The sequence below is a fragment of the Lepidochelys kempii genome, chromosome 7, assembly GCF_965140265.1.
Source record: "Lepidochelys kempii isolate rLepKem1 chromosome 7, rLepKem1.hap2, whole genome shotgun sequence".
NCBI classification, from domain to species: domain Eukaryota; kingdom Metazoa; phylum Chordata; order Testudines; family Cheloniidae; genus Lepidochelys; species Lepidochelys kempii.
Window position 1 is genome coordinate 54,916,973 of NC_133262.1, and position 20,481 is coordinate 54,937,453.

Genomic DNA, 20,481 nt, shown 5'->3' on the forward strand with positions numbered 1-20,481 from the left:
AAGTCGAACTAAGATACTTCGACTTTAGCTATGCGAATAGTGTAGCTGAAGTTGCGTATCTTTGTTCGAACCACCTGCCAGTGTAGCCCAGGCCTAAGAATCAAGTTTTCAAGGAAGCGGTCAGACATGTACTATATTTAGAAGGCAGCATGGTCTAGTGGAAAGGGCATTACACTGGGAGTCAAAAAGACCTAGGCTCTCTTCCCAGCTTTGCGACTGACCCGCTAGGTGAGCCTGGGCAAGGCACTTCACCTCCCTCTACCAGTTTCCCCACCTGTAAAACTGGAGATAATGACACTTACTTTCTTTTGTAAAAAGAAAAGGAGGACTTGTGGCACTTTAGAGACTAACAAATTTATTTGAGCATAAGCTTTCGTGAGCTACAGCTCACTTCATCGGATGCATGCACAAAAGCTTATGCTCAAATAAATTTATTAGTCTCTAAGATGCCACAAGTCCTCTTTTTCTTTTTGCAGATACATACTAACATGGCTGCTACTCTGAAACCTTTCTTTTGTAAAGCACCTGAGAACTGCAGGTGAAAAGCACAGTAGAGCCATGTCTACACTACAAAGTTAAGTCGACTTCATGTCAGTTGACACCGAGCCTCCAATTTAAGCAAGTCAATTTTGCATGTCCACACTATGCTCATTGTGCCGGCGGAGTGCATCCTCACTAGCAGGGCTTGCATCGACACACGGAGCGCCGCAGTGTGGGTAGCTATCCCACAGTGCATGGAGCCGAGTGGAACGTTGGGTTGGGCTTGCAATGCCTTATGAGATGAAAACATTGGCGTGGATGGTTATGGGAACATGGCATTAGCCTCCCATGATGCACTTACCTCCCTCCCTTCCTGAAATCAACAGCAAACAAACCAAGTCTTTTTCGCACCTTTTTTCATAAGCCTGGGTTACCCACACCGACGCCATAGCACGATAAGTATGAACCCCACTCAGCTGTACACTGTTGTGAGAACATTACAAACACCTCGTGCCTTATTCTGCAGTATTTACACAGCTGATACAGGAGCTGCTGCACAGAACAATGTGATGCCAAACAAGCAGCCCTGCTGGAAGACATAGAGCGGAGCAATTTGCAGTTGCTGGCAACAGTCACACATCACCTTGACATAATTGAGCACCCTTTCTGGACCTGGGAAATGAGCATTGACTGGTGGGACCACATCATTTTGCAGCTATGGGATGATGAGCAGTGGCTGCAGAACTTTCGAATGTGTAAGGCCACTTTCCAGGAACTGTGTGAAGAGTTTTCCCCAGCTCTGAAGCGCAGCAATACCAGAATGAGAGCTGCTCTGACATTGGAGAAGTGAGTGGTGATAGTTCTATGGAAGCTTGCAACGCCAGACTGCTATCAGTCAGTGGGGTATCAATTTGGAGTGGGTAAATCTACCATGGGATCTGTTGTGATCCAAGTTTGCAGGGCCATTAACAGACTTCTGCTAAGAAGGGTGGTGACTCTGGGCAACGTGCAGGACATAAAGGATGGTTTTGCCACGATGGGGTTCCCTAGCTGCGGTGGGGCTATAGATGGAACGCATATCCCTATCTTGGCACCAGACCACCTTGCCAAAGAGTGCATAAACTGAAAGGGATACTTCTCAATGGTTTTGCAAGTGCTGGTGGATCACAGGGGCCGTTTCACCGACATCAACGTAAGATGGTCGGGAAAGGTGCATGATGTGCACATCTTTAGGAACACCTCTGTTCAGAAAGCTGCAAGCAGGAACTTTCTTTCCAGACTGCAAAATAACCGTTGGTGATGTTCAAATGCCAGTAATGATACTGGGAGACCGAGCCTACTCCTTGCTCTCTTGGCTCATGAAGCCGTACACAGGCAGCCTGAACAGCGGTTCAGCTATAGGCTGAGCAAGTGCAGAATGGTCATGGGAATGTGCCTTTGGATATTTAAAACAAAACAAGCTGGCGTTGTTTGCTAACTTATAGCTCAGTAAAAGCAATATCCCCATTACAGAACCATAGAAAAGCAGGGTTGGAAGAGACCTCAGGAGGTCATCCAGTCCAACCCTCTGCTCAAAGCAGGACCAACACCAACTAAATCATCCCAGCCAAGGCTTTGTCAAGCAGGGTCTTAAAAACCTCTAAGGATGGAGATTCCACCACACCTCCCTAAGTAACCCATTCCACTGCTCCACCACCCTCCTAATGAAATAGTTTTTCCTAATATCCAACCTACACATCACACACTGCAACTTGAGACAATTGCTCCTTGTTCTGTTATCTGCCACCACTGAGAACAGCCCTCACTCTTCTCTTCTGCAGACTAAATAAGCCCAGTTCCCTCAGCCTCTCCTTGTAAGTCATGTGCCCCAGCCCCCTAATCATTTTCATTGCCCTCCACTGGACTCTCTCCAATTTGTCCACATCCTTTCTGTAGTGGGGGGCCCAAAACTGGATGCAATACTCCAGATGCGGCCTCACCAGTGCCGAATACAGGGGAATAATCACTTCCTTCAATCTACTGGCAATGCTCCTACTAATGCAGCCCAATATGCCATTAGCCTTTTGGCAACAAGGGCACACTGTTGACTGATATCCACCTTCTCGTCCACTGTAATCCCCAGGTCCTTTTCTGCAGAACTGCCGCTTAGCCAGTCATTCCCCAGCCTGTAGCAGTGCATGGGTTAAGTTTAGAGGCCAAAGCAACAAGGGCGACGTCATGGTGGGCCTCTGCTATGGACCACCAGACCAGGAGGATGAGGTAGACGAGGCTTTCTTCGGACAACTAACAGAAGTTACCAGATCACAGGCCCTGGTTCTAATGGGGGCTTCGATCACCCTGACATCTGCTGGGAGAGCAATAACAGCAGTGCACAGACAATCCAGGAAGTTTTTGAGAGTGTTGAGGACAACTTCCTGGTGCAAGTGCTGGAGGAACTAACCAGGAGCCGTTCTCCTCTTGATCTGCTGCTTATAAAGGGGGAAGAATTGGTAGGGGAAGTAGAAGTGGGTGGCAACCTGAGCAGCAGTGACGATGAGATGGTTGAGTTCAGGATCCCCACAAAAGGAAGAAAGGAGAGCAGCAAAATACAGACCCTGGACTTCAGAAAAGCAGATTTTGACTCCCACAGGGAACTTATGGGCAGGATCGTTTGGGAGGCTAAGATGAGGGGGAAAGGAGTCCAGGATTGCTGGCTGTATTTTAAAGAAGCCTTACTGAGTGCGCAGGAACAAACCATCCCAATATGCAGAAAGAATAGCAAATATGGCAGGTGACCAGCTTGGCTTAACAGGGAAATCTTCGGTGAGCTTAATCACAAAAAGGAAGCTTACAAGAAGTGGAAACTTGGACAGATGACTAAGGAGGAGTATAAAAATATTGCTCGAGCATGCAGGAGGTTGTCAGGAAGGCCAAAGCACAATTGGAGTTGCAGCTAGCAAGGGATGTGAAGGGTAACAAGAAGGGTTTCTACAAGTATGTTAACAACAAGAAGGTAGTCAGGAAAAGTGTGGGACCCTTACTGAATGGGGGAGGCAACCTAGTGACAGATGATGTGGAAAAGGCTGAAGTACTCAATGCTTTTTTTGCCTTGGTCTTCACAGACAAGGTCAGCTCCCAGACTGCTGCACTGGGCAGCATAGAATGGGGAGGAGGTGAGCAGCCCTCAGCGGTGAAAGAATAGGTTATGGACTATTTAGAAAAGCTGGACTTGCACAAGTCCATGGGGCTGGATGCAATGCATCCAAGGATGCTGAGGGAGTTGGCTGATGTGATTGCAGAGTCATTGGCCATTATCTTTGAAAACTCATGGTGATTGGAGGTGGTCCCGGATGACTGAGAAAAGGCAATGTGACAGGGTCGGGCCAGATGGCTACAGGAGAGTAATAGAAGGCAGATATATTAACCCCAGGTTAAGCAGGCCCCTTTTCCCTGGGTAAGGTAACAGGGGCAATTCCAGATCAATCAGGACTTTGCTGGAACCAGTTAAGGCAGACAGGCTAATTAGGACACCTGGAGCAAATTAAGAAGCTGCTAGAATCAATTAAGGCAGGCTAATCAAGGCACCTCGTTTAAAAAGGACCTCACTTCAGTCAGTTAGGGGTGCACAAGGAGCTGAGAGGGCATGCTGCTGGAGGACTGAGGAGTACAAACGCTATTTAGCATCAGGAAGAAGGTCCTATGGTGAGGTGGGTGTTGGGAGGAGGCCATGGGGAAGTAGCCCAGGGAGTTGTAGCTGTCACACAGGTGTTACACGAAGCACTATAGACAGCTGTGATCCACAGGGCCCTGGGCTGGAACCCGGAGTAGAGAGAGGGCCCAGGTTCCTCCCCATCTCCCTGTTGGATACAGGAGGAGTTGACCTGGACTGTGGGTCCCACCAGAGGGGAAGATCCCTGGCCTGTCCCCCCAACCCATTAGGTGGACCAGCAGAGACTGTAGGGATTGTTCTCCTTGCTTTTCTCCATGCTAGCCAGCGATGAGGTTAGCTGAGTGAATAGCAGGTTTGAGCCACTAGCAAAAGTGGCCAAACTGAGGGCTGCAGTGAATCTCTGAGGCAAGCAAATCCGCCAATAAGCGCAGGACCCACCAAGGCAGAGGAGGAACTTTGTCACAGCAAATATAGTGCCCATCTTTAAAAAAGGGAAGGAGAATCTGGGGAATTACAGATCTGTCAGCCACCCCTCAGTCCCTGGAAAAATCATGGAACAGGTCTTCAAGGAATCCATTTTGAAGCACATGGAGGAGAAGAACGTGATCAGGAACAGTCAACATGGATTCATCAAGGGCAAATCATGCCTGACCAACATGATTGCCTTTTATGATGAGATAACTGGCTCTGAAGATATGGGGAAAGTGGTGGACGTGATATATCTTCCACAGTATTCTTGCCAGCAAGTTAAAGAAGTATGGATTGGATGAATGGACTATAAGGTGGACAGAAAGCTGGCTAAATCGTCGGGCTCAACGGGTAGTGATCAACAGCTCAATGTCTAGTTGGCAGCCAGTATCAAGCAGAGTGCCCCAGGGGTCGATCCTGGGGCCAGTTTTGTTTAACATCTTCATTCATGATCTGGATGATGGGATGGATTGCACCCTCAGCAAGTTCATAGATGACACTAAGCTGGGGGAAGAGGTAGATACGCTGGAGGGTAGGGATAGGGTCCAGAGTGACCTAGACGAATTGGAGGATTGGGCCAAAAGAAATCTGATGAGGTTCACAAGGACAAGTGCAGAGTCCTGCACTTAGGACGGAAGAATACCATGCATCCCCATGCACTGGTATTGCTACCTGCTGTGTGCTCCATAATATTGGTGAAACAACGGTAGAAAAGTTTCTGGCAGGGTCAGGGGTTGAGACAGATTGCCTGGAAGCCAATTTTGAGCAGGCAGACACAAGGGCAATAAAAAGACCACATTGAGGGGGTCTGCGTCTCTGTGAGGCTTTGAAAACCAGTTTCAGCAATGAGCCAGAGTAATGTGACACTTATCTGTGTTGTTCCTTACCAAACTGTCCCCTCCATTGCATTTTCTCCCCTGTAAACTCCACCCCCACCAACCACGATGTGTTGAATGAATAAAGAGCCTTTTCTCCTCAGTACATTAAGTTTTATTATGCACATGGACCGCACAGAGACAGCAAAGAAAACATAACCTGGGGCAAGAGGGCTGATAACACTGTGGGGGGAGAAACAAGGACAGCTTGCTTTCAGTTGCACTGCAATAACAATCAAAGGTGTGGGAATGGGCACCTTCTAGTCCTTATACCCTCCCCTGGATTTGAGTGCAAGGGATACCAAACTCTCCCCCCCGCCCCCACCTCATAGGACATTTAGGGGAGGAGGATGTAGAACTGGGCAATGATAGCAGCAGGTTCAGCATAGGTTGCAGAGGGACTCTAGCATCCAGCTGCCTTTCTTGAACCTCAACCAGATGCCTCAACATGTCTGATTGCTCATTCATAATCCACAGCGTCTCTTCCTGCGTGGCATGCTCGTGTTCCCTGCATGCTCTCCTGTCCATGTCCAAGGTCCTCCATGCTCTGAGCTCCATCTTGTCACTCTTGGAGGCGAACATTAACTCATTGAACATGTCCTCCCAAGTCTTCTTTTTCCACCTTCTAATCTGGGAAAGTCTCTGTCCCAGTCTAGAGGATGTGCCGACGGACAAGGTTTCAGCTGCAAGGAATGCAAAGCACAAGGGTAGCATTGACAGTGCATATGTTTCTGGTGCAAGGTAGATTTTTTTAAATAAAAAAACCACTCCTCAATACACTTCACTGCAAGCCACAACGTAATCACAACCACTGGCTATTGCAAGAGTCGGTTTGCTGCTTCAGCCATGATGAGTAAGGCCACAAGGCATGGGTGAGAGGTCTTGTGTTGCTGCTTTTGTGAAGTCATCCTTGGAATCACAGGTTGGAACTTGAGAAAAGCCTCCTTTCCCCTAGCAACCTGGATGGTGCTTGAGGATAGGCACCAGTGTAAAGCCCCCTAAATAATTTGTTTTTCACAAAAGTGGCACTGGGTCGGGGGGAGGGAGACAAACAGGAAGCCGCCCCCCCTCCAACCACAACCATGGCACATTTGGGGAAGTGTGGTTGCGTGACCCAGATTTCACCAAACAGGGGGCAGATTACTTGCTGAATTGTTTGCGGTTTAAGGGCTAGCATTGAAAACTTCCCCCATTTCCCCTAGGTGATCCTATGTGATATCACTCTCCTCAGGGTAACAGAGGCGGCAAGGGAGCAGATTCTGCAAGCATCTGGGAACAGACCTGGTCCTTCTGCTGCAATGCTGTGTGCTGCAATGATGCCAGCAGAGTTAATGTTGGAGTGGTGTGGGAAAGTGTCCTACTGTGATGGAAGAAATAAGGCAGCCCTTCCCAGAAACCTTCTGCAAAGGATTGCAGAGTACCTCTATGAAAGCTTCCTAGAGATCTCCATGGAGGATTCCCAGGTCATCCCCATGCACATAAACAGTCTTTTTCGGAGAGTAGCTGGAGTGGCCACTGATACCCACTATGCTTACTTTTTTGTTCAGATTAAACATAATAGCACGTAACCCCTACAGTTTGATTGGAAATGTGCACTCACCAGAGATGCCTTCCCTCGCACCATGCTCCACCGTCAACTGGTTCTGTGAAAGGACGGGCTCCAGGGTTAAAAACAGTTCTTGGCTGTTGGGGAGAATGGATCCTCCACTTGCCTGCCTCACATTCTCCTCCTCCACACCATCAACAATGTCCTCCTCATTGTTGCTCGCGGGCTCCTGGCAGGTATCCATGGAGCGTTTGGGGTAGTGGCGGGAACATCACCGAGAATCGCATGCAGCTCTTCATAAATGCGGTATGTCTGTGGGGCAGAACCAGAATGACTGTTCATCTTCCTTTTCTTCTGGTACGCTTGCCGAAGCTCCTTCATTTTCATGCGGCACTGCTGCGTGTCCCTGGTGTAACCCTTCTCCCCCATGCCCCAAGTAATCTTGGCATAGATGTCAGTGTTTCTTCTGCTGGATCAGAGCTCTGCCTGCACACATTGTTCTCTCCACCAAGCAATAAGATCCACCACCTCCTGTGTACTCCATGCTGGAGCGCCTTTGAAGCCTTCAGTTTCCATGATCAGCTGTGCTGGTGAGCTCTCCACACTGCTTAAACAGGAAATGAAAATTCAAAAGTTCCCGGGGCTTTAACAGGGGAGTGGCTGTTTCCTGTGCACCTGGCTGACATACAGCGGAGTTGAAAGTGCTCTCCAGCACGGTCACAGCCGAGCACTGTGGGACAGCTCCTAGAGGCCAATTCATTCAAATTACGCAACACAGTGTCTACACTATCCCCATGTTGACCCACGTCGAATCAAGAGCTAAACCTCTCGCGGAGGTGAAGTACAGAAGTTGGCTTTACAGGCCACTTCGGTCGGTGGAAGGGATTCGGCAGCGTAGACACATACATTATTAAATCGACCTAACACAGCTTATGTCGACCTAACTTTGTAGGCTCTGGGGTGGGGCTGGGGATGAGGAGTTTGGGGTGCAGGCTGCCCTGTGGCTATGGCTCTCTCTCCCCACAGCAGCACCTGGGCTGTGGGGTTGGGGAAAGAGGTGCCTCTTCCTGCTGTGGCAGCTCTGGGGCTGGGTTGGGGCCAGGGGAGGAGTACCTCTCCCCCAGCCATGGCAGGTCTGGGTCAGGGATGGGTTGGGGCTGTGGGCGGGACATCTCTCCCTGCCATGGCGGGTCCGAGTCAGGGCTGGGTTGGGGCATGGGCGCGCCTCTCCCCCAGCTGCAGCAGGTCTGGGACTGGGGAAGAGGCATCTCTCCCAGCCATAGCCCTAAGTGCCTGAGCAGCCCTTAATAGGCTGCTGCGCAGCCGCGCAGCTTAGAGGGAACTTAGGTGCTAACTACTACTTTTATTATTATTGTTACTATGGGGGCTAGAACTGAAGTGGAGGGACGCAATTTCATTTCCAACAGCATGGCTGCAGCCAGAGCTGTCTTAAGCACCAGGCCCATCTTTCTTAAATCACAGATATAGAAAATTACCAGTTGCTCCCTCCCTCTCCTCAATGCACCCCTTCCAGCCACATCTGCATCGGCAACAGTGCGTGGCTGTTGTCTTCTGAATCCCAGCAGCAGCAGAGGTTTCTGCATGGGATGGAAGGATTTCGGCTACAAATTTATTTTGTAAGCTGCCTAAACAGAAAGTCTCAGTTTTCATCTGTATCCAAGTCTAAGAAAGGGGGTATGAGAATAAAGATACAGAACAATAAGCTATTATAATAACAACAATAAGCTGGCAATATTTTTATGACAGTGTGAATAGAGAAAATATTTTGAATAGTCAGTCTCTTTTAGTAGCATTAATTTCACCCCAGTACATTATAAAATAATCCATCATCCTTAAGTAACAGCTATTATCCCAGCTTCTAAATGCATTCTACTTGGACATTTCCATGAAACGGCTTTTCTTCTCTCTTGGTTTTCACAAAAAGAAAAGGAGTACTAGTGGCACCTTAGAGACTAACCAATTTATTTGAGCATAAGCTTTCGTGAGCTACAGCTCACTTCATTGGATGCATTCAGCGGAAAATACAGTGGGGAGATTTATATACATAGAGAACATGAAACAACGGGTGTTACCATACACACTGTAAGGAGAGTGATCACTTAAGGTGAGATATTACCAGCAGGAGAGCAGGGGGAGGGGGAAACCTTCTGTAGTGATAATCAAGATCAGCCATTTCCAGCAGTTGACAAGAACATCTGAGGAACAGTGGGGGGTGGGGGGAAATAGTTTATTCTACCCCCCACCATTCCGCAGACGTCCTTGTCAACTGCTGGAAATGGCCCATCTTGATTATCACTACAAAATGCCCCCCCCTTCCTGCTGGTAATATCTCACCTTAAGTGATCATTCTTGTTACAGTGTGTATGGTAACACCCATTGTTTCATGTTCTCTATGTATATAAATCTCCCCACTATATTTTCCGCTGAATGCATCTGATGAAGTGAGCTGTAGCTCACAAAAGCTTATGCTCAAATAAATTTGTTTGTCTCTAAGGTGCAACAAGTACTCCTTTTCTTTTTGTGAATACAGACGAACACGGCTACTACTCTGAAACCTTGGTTTTCAGTGTCCCCCCAACACCCGGTAGGTAGCAGATGACAGAACAAGAAGTAATGGTAGCAGATGGTGGTAGCAGATGACAGAACAAGAAGTGGTAGCAGATGACAGAACAAGAAGTAATGGTCTCAAGTTGCAGTGGGGGAGATTTAGGTTGGATATTAGGAAAAACTTTTTCACTAGGAGGGTGGTGAAACACTGGAATGCATTACCTAGGGAGGTGGTGGAATCTCCTTCCTTTGAAGTTTTTAAGGTCAGGCTTGACAAAGCCCTGGCTGGGATGATTTAGTCGGGGATCTATCCTGCTTTGAGCAGGGGGTTGGACTAGATGACCTCCTGAGGTCCCTTCCAACTCTGATATTCTATGATTCCCAAATATAAAATGGGGATAACCTCTCCCACCCCACCACGAGTGGTTCTGTGTTGTGAGGATAAAGGGTGTAGCTTCAGTAGAAAATGCAGTACCAGTTTCCCCATCGACAATGCAGCTGTGTAAGCACAAACGTAGAACGGACACAGTGCTTATACCACCTTGTCATGATCATCTGTTTACAGAACAGAACTGAAAATGCCTGATTCCTGCCTACACTAGTGCTTGCACCCATTGTTGAAAGATCAGCACCAAGTTTTCCAGATAAGGCTATTGTGTGCCAAATACCTTGAACAGGGGAAGTAGTATAATAAGCGCTTATTTTTTTTCCCTTTTGAAAGGTTATATGATACCAATTGGGGGGTGGGGGGTGAAGAAGAGCTTAGAAGTAAGAAAATGGAACAATTCCTCCTCAGATTCTTTTTTGGGGAGGGGAGTCAATTGATAAAACCAGGAGCCAGTCAACACACACTATTTCTGACTGTTGTGAGAGCGGCATGGCATTTATGGCAAGATAAGAACAGGTCAGAAGTTGGGAGACTAGAGCATGCTGACTGGCTGCCAATCAACAGAATCTGTCAGAGATGGAAAGCTTCACAGAACCTCAGAAGCATGGACATCATACAACTTTGTTCAATGAACGTTCCTGAGATAAAACTACTCTCTAGAAAAAAGCAAGTCCCGTTGTGCACAACAAAGTCCACATGAAATGAGCTCTTCTTACCACAAATAAATTGCATTGCATTTGAAAATGTAGCTTTTTATTAGAAATGGCTTTTGGATTCCCACTGACAGCTGACATCTTACTGCGAAGCATCACAGATAGCAGATTTCAGAGTAACAGCCGTGTTAGTCTGTATTCGCAAAAAGAAAAGGAGGACTTGTGGCACCTTAGAGACTAACCAATTTATTAGAGCATAAGCTTTCGTGAGCTACAGCTCACTTCTTCAGATGCATATCGTGGAAACTGCTATTCAGATAGCAGAATGACTGATATTTGTAACCTGGTTTAGATCCCACAGCATCAGAAGGAAAACCTGACTGTTTGGTATTTTAACAAAACAGTCAAGAAGTGTTCTTATTCTGATTGCCATCCCAAACACCACAGCAGGATGGCAACTGGTTTGCACCCAATCTCTGATATTGGACCCAAGCTCTTTTAAGGTCACTTTTCAGAAGATGGCAGCTGCTAGCACAAAGCTCAGAAATGTCAATATTAATAAAAGTTACCTTCCAATTTAAAAATGTTACAGCCATGGGAAATTTCAGACTGCTGTGCTGTAGAATATGGGCAAAGCTCTCCTTTAAGACAAGGTTTTGCAATAAATGAGCAACTAGATACCAATTCGCAAAAAGAAAAGGAGTACTTGTGGCACCTTAGAGACTAACCAATTTATTTGAGCATAAGCTTTCGTGAGCTACAGCTCACTTCATACCAATTATTAACTGTACTGTGGTGAGGTCCAAAGGCCCGGGTGAGATTCTGGGGAATATTGTGCTATGCACTCTCTCAGAGTCCCCCGCTTAGCAGGAGCTAGAAGATTTCAGACATTGGTTGATTCCTCTCTACAGCAAAATTATTAACAACTTGTTGGGAACCCTCCCCCTAACCTACACCCCACAAATGAAGCCTAACACATCTGTGAAGGGCCAGGAGGAGCTACCTTTTCCTTGAATTAGTAAAGGATGATACACTTCACTGGAGTTAGACGCCAAGGTAACCTTATGACAGCCTGGTTTACAGAAGAGGTTGAGGCCTCTAATGATTGCACTTATTGCTGTAATCTTGAGCCAAATGCCTGAGGGTAACAGCTATTTCAAACCCTCCAAAGTCTGTGAAAATAGATAACCCATTGTTTAAAGATTTTAACTAAAAAAACAAAGCTGTGAAGCCTCAGGCAAAGAGAATAATGAAACACCGGCTAAGAGAGGAGAGTCCTTTGCATCACTTAGCCGCCTGCAGATTGCTGTGCTCTGCACACACTGCTTCTGTACAAGGAGAAGCAACAGAATTTCTGTGCCACGAAGATGCATAGGCTAGCTCAGCGAACAAGAGAAAGGAGATTCCTTTGCTCCACCTCAAGGAAACCTGCTCCCAGATGTGCTACAAGCCAAGATTTTCAAGTGACTTAGCCAACATCTTGAAAGCTACATGATATTTTGCTACCAGTATAACAATATAGCTAGGAGCTGCCCCAATGCAGCTAGTTAAAGAGTCAGCCAGCAAAGCCAGCCCTTCTTCCTTCCCAGGAGAAAGATGTCATGCCTGAGCAACCCCAACAGCAGAACCACCATTATAAAAATGTCAAGTATCAGGGGGTAGCAGTGTTAGTCTGTAACTACAAAAACAACAAGGAGTCTGGTGGCACCTTAACGAACAGGAGGCTGCCAGGCAACTCTCCAAAACCACATTCTACAGGCCACTATCCTCTGATCCCACTTAGGAATACCAAAAGAAACTACACCATCTGCTCAAGAAACTCCCTGCTACAGCACAGGAACAAATCTACATGGACACACCCCCAGAGCCCCGACTAGGGGTATTCTATCTGCTACCCAAGGTCCATAAACCTGGAAACCCTGGACACCCCATCATCTCAGGCATCGGCACTCTTACAGCAGGATTATCTGGCTATTTGGACTCTCTCCTCAGACCCTACACTACCAGCACTCCTAGCTATCTTTGAGAGACCACTGACTTCCTGAGGAAACTACAATGCATTGGTGAGCTTCCTGAAAACACCATGGATGTAGAAGCTCTTTACACCAATATTCCACATGAGGATGGACTACAAGCTGTCAAGAACAGTATCCCTGATGAGGACACGGCACACCTGGTGGCTGAGCTTTGTGACTTTGTCCTCACCCACAACCATTTCAGATTTGGGGATGACTTATACCTTCACATCAGTGGGACTGCTATGGGTACCTGCATGGCCCCACAGTATGCCAACATTTTTATGGCTGACTTAGAACAATGCCTCCTCAGCTCTCGTCCCCTAGCGAGACCTGCATTAGCGTGGAGAGCTCTGTAGATACCTCTGCTCAGTGTGCAGCCATGGTAAAAAACAACCTGCCATACAAACCCATGTTGGAATGTATAAAGACAATGATTGAAAATGTCATGCCATTACATAACAACAGATTATATTGTGTACTACAACATACTACATTAGTGCAAATGAGGGACCTTCAAAAGTTCATGCCCACAGCATCCACACGGGGAAGTTACAGTGTAACACTTTGGCACACACTGCTATTCATGCCCCCAAAGGTCAAACTGCAGGGCAGTGTAGACATGCCCTTTGTAATAGAAGCAGTATGTTAGCCATCAGCCAAAGGGGCCATTTACTCCATCTCCATTCAGCAGTACAGAGATGTGATAAAGACATCTTGACAGAAGCACAGGGTAATTATACAATAGCTGTAATAGATGCAAGACAATTAAAGTAACAAGCCCAAGAAAGGTCACACTTAATAGTAACTGTAATTAGAACAATATTTAAACACAACCTTGATTTAAAATCTTAAACCCAGCATACAGAAACCAATAAAACTGCTTCAAGAAATCAAATAGGATTGTGGGGGGGGGGGTGGAAATTTGCTTTTAAAAGTAATGGTTGGGGATGGGAGAGGGGGAGGCAAAAATCAATATTTTGCATGAACCATGACAAGTTTTACTGTGGGAAGCTCTGAGCTTATATGGTCTCAGGCCAAGGCCTCATCATTCCAAGTACTGTGGGATGATACCAAGCAGGGCTTTGGAGCGGAGCCCGGAGCTGGAGCCGGAGCAGCGGAGCTCCAGGTTTTTGCCTGGAGCTGGAGCGGAGCCAGAGCACAGCTCCAAAGCCCTGAAACCGAGAACAAACTACTTATACTAACGCATCCTAATGGCACATGCTTTCATCATCCCCTGGAGTCAGGGTAGTATTTATTCTGGGAATATTGGTTTAAGAGCAGATCTCTCATGAGGGTGGTGGGGAATTACACAAGAAGAAGACGGGAAGAGCACAGGCTGAGAGAGACTGTAGACAGTTCTCCTGGAGGGAATTCTGGGCCACTGTGCAGATGCAGAATTCATGTCCCCCCGCCATAGACTTTTTTTCTCCACAGAAAATTCTGTCAGAGAGGCACTGCAGTTACCTGTTTCGCCCACCATGGGCTGCTGTGGCACCAAAATAAAAGGCTCACCAGCCATAGCAGCCAATAGGGAGGAGGAGAGGCTGCATTCCTCACAGCACGCTGCCCGCAGGGCCAGGTAAGGAGGCACGGGATATGACAGAGCAGAGCACATGGGCTGCTGGGAGGGTCACACAGACTGGGGTTCAGAAGGGCTAGTGGTGGAGGAGGGACAGACTGAGCCAGGGGCTGAGTGGGAGTCGGGGTGCAGGGCCACAAGGGGATGAGGGGTGCAGCTGAGTGGGGGTACAGGGACACAAGAGGAGTGCAGAGGGTGGCTGGGTGGGGGTGCAGGGACACACAGGGATGGGGCAGATGTGCCTGACTGAATGGGAAAGGCTAGGGGTCAGCCAGCATCTGCATGGGGGAGGCTCCCCAACTCCCTAACAATCCCTCCCCTCCAGGGTGGGTTTGATTTAAATCACGATTTAGATCACAATGATTTAAATCACTAGTCAGGAAGACTCTATTTAATCATGGATTTCTACATAAAAGTGCATTCTGGAATATGCTGCTCAAACAGTTTCACTTGTGTTTCTACTGCCTGTCCCTCCCTTCTCACATTTATCTCCAGACTTCTTCTCCTTATCCAGATCTATTCTGCCCCCACCAATCTTCTATTCATTGAACCTTCTGAAACTTTGCACTTTTAGAGAGAGGTAACGGATTGACTCTGTGTACACAGATTTGCAGAGGGACAATAGGGTTGAGGTCTGTTATTTCTCACCTCTATATATTATTTATTTATTTTAAAACATTTTTGCTGTTAACAAGCATCTTATCTCTGGATACACAAATCCACAGTTTGAGAACTGCAAAACTAAGCATCTCTGATGGTATCTTCTAGACTGAGCACTGAGTCCCATTGGGTAGATAGAAAGATTAACCTAAATAATCTATCCAGAAGCCCCTGGAACCCCATAAAATTGGGTCCCTAATCCGTGAACTATTGGAACTCGTGTACAAAACTTTTCTTAAACATTACATGAATATATTGTCTCATACTATAGAATTAGAATTTATAATCCCTATTCCATGATGAGATACCTCTGAGCTATAATGTACCTTAACACTATTTTTACATAGGTTTTTTCCTCAAAAGCATTTTATCAAAATGCCTCTCCCTCAGCTCCTCCTGACCCCCCAAACCTCTGCACTACTTCTGAGGGGTGTGGGAAATACGGTTCTGTATTGTAGTTTATATGAATTAGTCCTCAAAGTTCTGTATTAATAAGGAATCTATTTGTCAAAAAATCTTTCCTGAAACATTTTTTGTTTTCTGCATTGTTACAGACATACTTGCTGAGAGGTATTTTGAAATAAATTACCAAAATAATTGAAACTGATGTGATTACATTGTGTTATTTTGACAAATAAAATATTAGAATTTTAAAATATTGTGCGCAGAATTTTTATTTTTTTTTGGCGCAGAATTCCACCAGTAGTAAGATGATAGGAATCAGAAGACAGCAGCAGGACCTATGTTTCCGACGAAGGCAAGTGTGGCTCATCCTAAAGAAAAGGGCACACAGCTTGAGTTAAAAGTACCACTCATTGAATCCAAGAGATCCAGTTCAAAACTAAGAAAAATAAGACAAAAAAGACTCAAAGAACTGTGATGGCAGTTAATTTCTCATCTTCCAGGGACCTTTATATGAGAGGTCTCTGCAAGGAGAAACACTACCTGTCCTACTTCTTGAAGAAATTACAGAACACTTCAGACTCCATTGCTAACAGTACACTGATGAAATTCAGCTCTGAATATCTGCCGTAGACTCAGACAATCCTGCAACAAAGATGGCAAAATACTTGAAAGAGATTAGCACCTAGACGAACACTAGCTGAACAGAAAACAAATGTTACCTTGACTGGGGCAATGATAGCGAGAAGGGGGCAAAACTTTGAGGAGTTAGCCAAGACAATGAGCTCTCCTCTACTGAAGGCATCCACCCTCCATTAAGATAGTAAGTAAGGAGTCTCAAGTCTTATTGGATTCATCACTAATCCTGGAGACTCAGGTATCAAGAGAGGTGAAAAACACCTTCTTGCATCTCCAATTCACCAGAAAACTACGCTCATCCCTCTCAAGTGATTATCTAGACACAATGAGTCATTATATTCATCCCCTCCGAGCTTGAACTATTGTAACTCACTGTGGCTAAAAACTGGAGGCAACACGAACTCCATCTTGTGTCAAACAGAACAGTCTGCCCCCTTGGCAGGAAAAATTGCCAAGGACACATCACATGGGCACTCTGTGTGCTTCAAGTGCCAACTGAAAGCCCCTATCTTAAACTTTAAGGCCTTAAATCAGAAGCGGTCCAGCTAATTCACAGACAGACTATTCATGACACACCCTGACAGCTGCTTTCCTCTGGGACAGTGTCAGAGCAGTGAGATGGGAGTCTGAGCAGAAGGGTAGAATTGGGGGGGGGTGAGTAATGAGGTAGAATGTGGGGGGAAAGGCAGGGAATAGTGAAGTTGAAAAGAAGGGGGCCAGTTGTACAGTGTGGGGTGTTGGGGGGGCTTTAGCTCTGTCCTCATCCCCCCCATATCCATGTTCCTCCATATCTGTCTCCCCCTTCAAATTTTGTCCCCACTGACTCCTTGCTAGTTGCTGTGCTGTTCCTGCATCCTTTCCCCAACTCCCTTAACCTGCAGGCCCCATTCTGACACCCATCCCTCTGTGGAGAACTGGGCTATGCTGGATAGGCAGAAAGAGAGGAGATGAGGTTATGGAGTGGCAGCCAGCGTATTCTGTGGCTAAGATGATCGCTGTCAAGGAGCAAGAGGCAGTGGAGGTGGACAGATGGACTGTGGTACATGGGGATGCTGAGAAATTATTTTTAAGAAACAAAGAAATTAAATGTCCAAAAACTTTGTTACAGGTGACTTGTACCTTACTCTACACTTCCTGGTTTTCAGAGTTTGAGTGTTGCTGAACTCAACTTCTAGAAGTGCATGAGGCACCATCCGGCAACTCTGTATTAATGAGGGTTAGAGCATTTAATAATATACTGTAGGAAACAATTCTGCACTGGGCACCACCAGATGAACAAGTGATAGTCATCACTATCTTCTATGACTTTCCAGGGGAATATGAAAGTTTGCATCAAATTAAGTTTAGTTTTAATGTTTAACTCCAGTATTTATATTTAATGAGAATTAAATTCACCCCATGGGGAAGCAGTTTGCAAGCATTTAGGCTAAGTTAAGACAATTAACATTTCACCCTGAGAGCAGCTAGAAATACCGTCAACACTAAATGTGCTACAATCCCAGCAGGAGCAACATATTTAAGTTATATACAGCTACACACTCTGCAGAGACAGATATTCCTAAGGATCTTCCCAGGGTCATTAGTATGGTTGCAGGTTCTGAGCGAAGATGCTCTGTCTGGTTTATTTTGGGCTATTCACTCTATTCAGCCTACACAAAAGCAGGTTGAGTCCATACAGAAATAGACTGCAACCGCATCTCTTCTTGTTTGGAGAGCTTTTGGGGCGGCTTTAAAAACAAAAAAGAAAACAAGCCCCATTTCAGTGCAAATAAATAAATAAAATACAGATCTGGTGGTGTTTACCCCAGGTAAACCACAAATATTTACAGCCTGGAACAAACCTTCCGGAAGGGTCCAGACTAGCCTTTACAAAGGTGAATTACCTCAAGTTAACTGGCAACCAATTAACTTAAGGTCAAAACATTAGTGGTGACAAACCCTGAGTGGTGTGGGAGGAGGTTCCAGAGGTAAAGGATCCATACACCTTTAACCTCTACAGATATCAGTTGCGTTCCTCAATAGCTCACATATGGAATGAGTTTGGTCACCACCATTTCCTTTCTGGATATTGGTCCATACTGAAACTATGGCACAGTTCCCAGGCAGAAAATGCCCAGAAGCCAAGCTCTGCAAATACTGCTGTGAAGACAGGATAGCTAGAGGGCAGGAATGAGGTGCACTGGCAGACCTGTGGGGGATGTTCTTACAGGTCAAGGCTGAAGTGAAGTGGTACAAGTCTGGCAAAGCCTGCAACTGCACCCACCTGCATCATTATGTCTGACTCTAACCAAAGCAACTGCTTCCCTTATTTTCAGAAACAATAAATTAAACTTAAGTTTTAAAAAGACTTCTGGGCTAGACAGGCTTTTAAAAAATATGCATTACACATCTGATAGCTCTATGCTCTGTTCAGAGTCTAACTTCACACAAAAGAGCAACCTAGAGATATTTACATGCAAGCATAGACCTTAGAAAAACAGCTAAAAAGGAAAAAATGGAACTCAAATACCCTGGAGTTCAGGAAAGCCAACAGGCAAGCTAGGAGGAAAAGAGAACCAACACCAGGACCATTAACCCCTCCAGATGCACAAGAATCCTGGACAGAATAGATACATCAAGCCTGAGCAGCACCACAAATTGCTTGTGCGGCTGCATCATCATTGCCTCACGTACCCACAGACTACTGCAGCTGCCTGTCAAGCTAGAAATCTGACATACCAGAAAGGTTGCTGACAGCCAGAGGCTGTTCTTCTGTCTGTAACATACCCTGCAATAAATTACTTACAACTTGGGGAGGGGGATTCGGAGGAGAGCAAAATAAAGTACACCCTTATGGGTGTTAAATGAGACCAATTAAAAGATATTTGCTACAAGTGCTGAGGGATTTGGACCTGTGCTATCATCATGGATGGAGATGCATTCTTTAAAAAAAGGAAAATGTTTGAGAGATCATGTGTAAACAACTCCAGCAATTACAATGAAATAAAATAATCTATCTGTGCAGTTCTTCTGCACCTTCCAGCCAAACCACAGAAAGATGGAGACAGGCATCAAAACCTGTCAAACACTGCTCCGGAGATGTGCACGGGTCCAGAATGCACACATGCCTTGTTGACACTTGGATAGTTCTTTACCATTTTCAGCTAGTGTAGACTAGGCCCAGGCATCTTTACCACTGTGTCATCTAAACCAGAGGTGTAAACACTAACGCAGATAAGACACAGGGTCTGAAGGTTAGATGACATTGGTAAAATATGCCTTCAGAAGAGTTTATACTGTTGATAGCATCACTGCATCTGCTAGACATTACTGAAAAACATGCAAATATTCTAGCACATATGTTCACATCTGCACTCTCTCCCCAATCTTCTGTTCTACAGGCTTCTAAATACTATGAATACATTAAAGCAATGACTCTCAATCTTTTCTATACTGGGAACCCCTTTTTGCAACTAGAAATGCCTCAGGACTCTTCCCCTTCCCCTCCCCCCCAACTGCAATTTTAGGGCTTGTCTACACATGAAAATTAATTAAGGTAGGTTGTGAATTTAAAGATTAGTATTCATGATTAACTCCTTGTGTGGACACTCTTGTTCCAGAATAAGAGTGCCTTATCTGAATTAGTTTAAACCAAATGGATTACAAGTGCCTTATTCCAGAATAAAAGCGTCCATACATGGAGTTAATCAGAACTAGTTATTCCAGAATAGTTCCCTCAGCAACATGGGAAGTGCCGGGTGAACATGACCCCCTGACACCTGCCTTGAAGCACATTAACTTTTCACTTACATGACAGGAAAAGAAAATTCAACACAACCTACAGAGATTTTCTGTTCTCCACTTTTCAGCACTTACACTGAAGTTTATATTCACTTCTCTTTCAAATTTTTAATACTGCTATTTTGAAATCCCACACACAGAAACAAAGCTGTTTTAAAAGATGTGTTTGCAGCCTGCAAAAACAAAACAAAATACTGAAATGGAGATTTTTCAATACTGACTGATAGATGGAGGGCAGCCATGATTGGAAATTAAACAAGGATGAAAGGAGCAGGAGTGAATGTGAAGGACTATGTGAAAAGAAGAAAGTGAAGGGGGAGAAGAAAGAGTGGGAAAAGAGTGGATTAAAAAGCTTATGGAATTTGTGAAGGGGTGAAAAGTGAAAAGAGGAAGGTAGCCAACATACAAGAGAATCAGTTAAGAGATAATTCTGAACGTACATAGCACTTTTAGTCACAAAGGATCCTAAGGTGCTTTACCAACTCAACCAGATGTACAAATATGGGAATGCATACATCCGATGAAGTGACCTGTAGCTCACGAAAGCTTATGCTCACATAAATTTGTTAGTCTCCAAGGTGCCACAAGTACTCCTTTTCTTTTTGCAAATACTGGAATGACTTCTCGCACCACCGACCTTGTCTATGCTACTTCATTTTATTGTGTTGCATCGTGATCATGAAACAACTGAGTTAGATTACACAGTGCTGAACATGACTACAGCCAATACAGACCAGACCAAAATATGTTTGTTGTCATAACATGGGGTTTAATCA

General features: G+C 45.6%; 1 protein-coding gene across 8 annotated transcripts in view; it reads right to left on the bottom strand.

Annotated features, from left to right (window-relative positions):
• Positions 1–20,481, bottom strand: part of NDST2 (N-deacetylase and N-sulfotransferase 2) — a 218,705-nt gene that overhangs the window by 196,314 nt on the left and 1,910 nt on the right. Inside the window, exon 2 of one of the 8 annotated variants that reach the window (XM_073352879.1) lies at positions 8,515–8,701. The exons of the other annotated variants lie outside the window; for them this stretch is intronic. The gene's annotated coding sequence lies outside the window, so the exon portion shown is untranslated. The remainder of the gene's footprint in view (positions 1–8,514; positions 8,702–20,481) is intronic. 8 annotated transcript variants of the gene reach the window in all.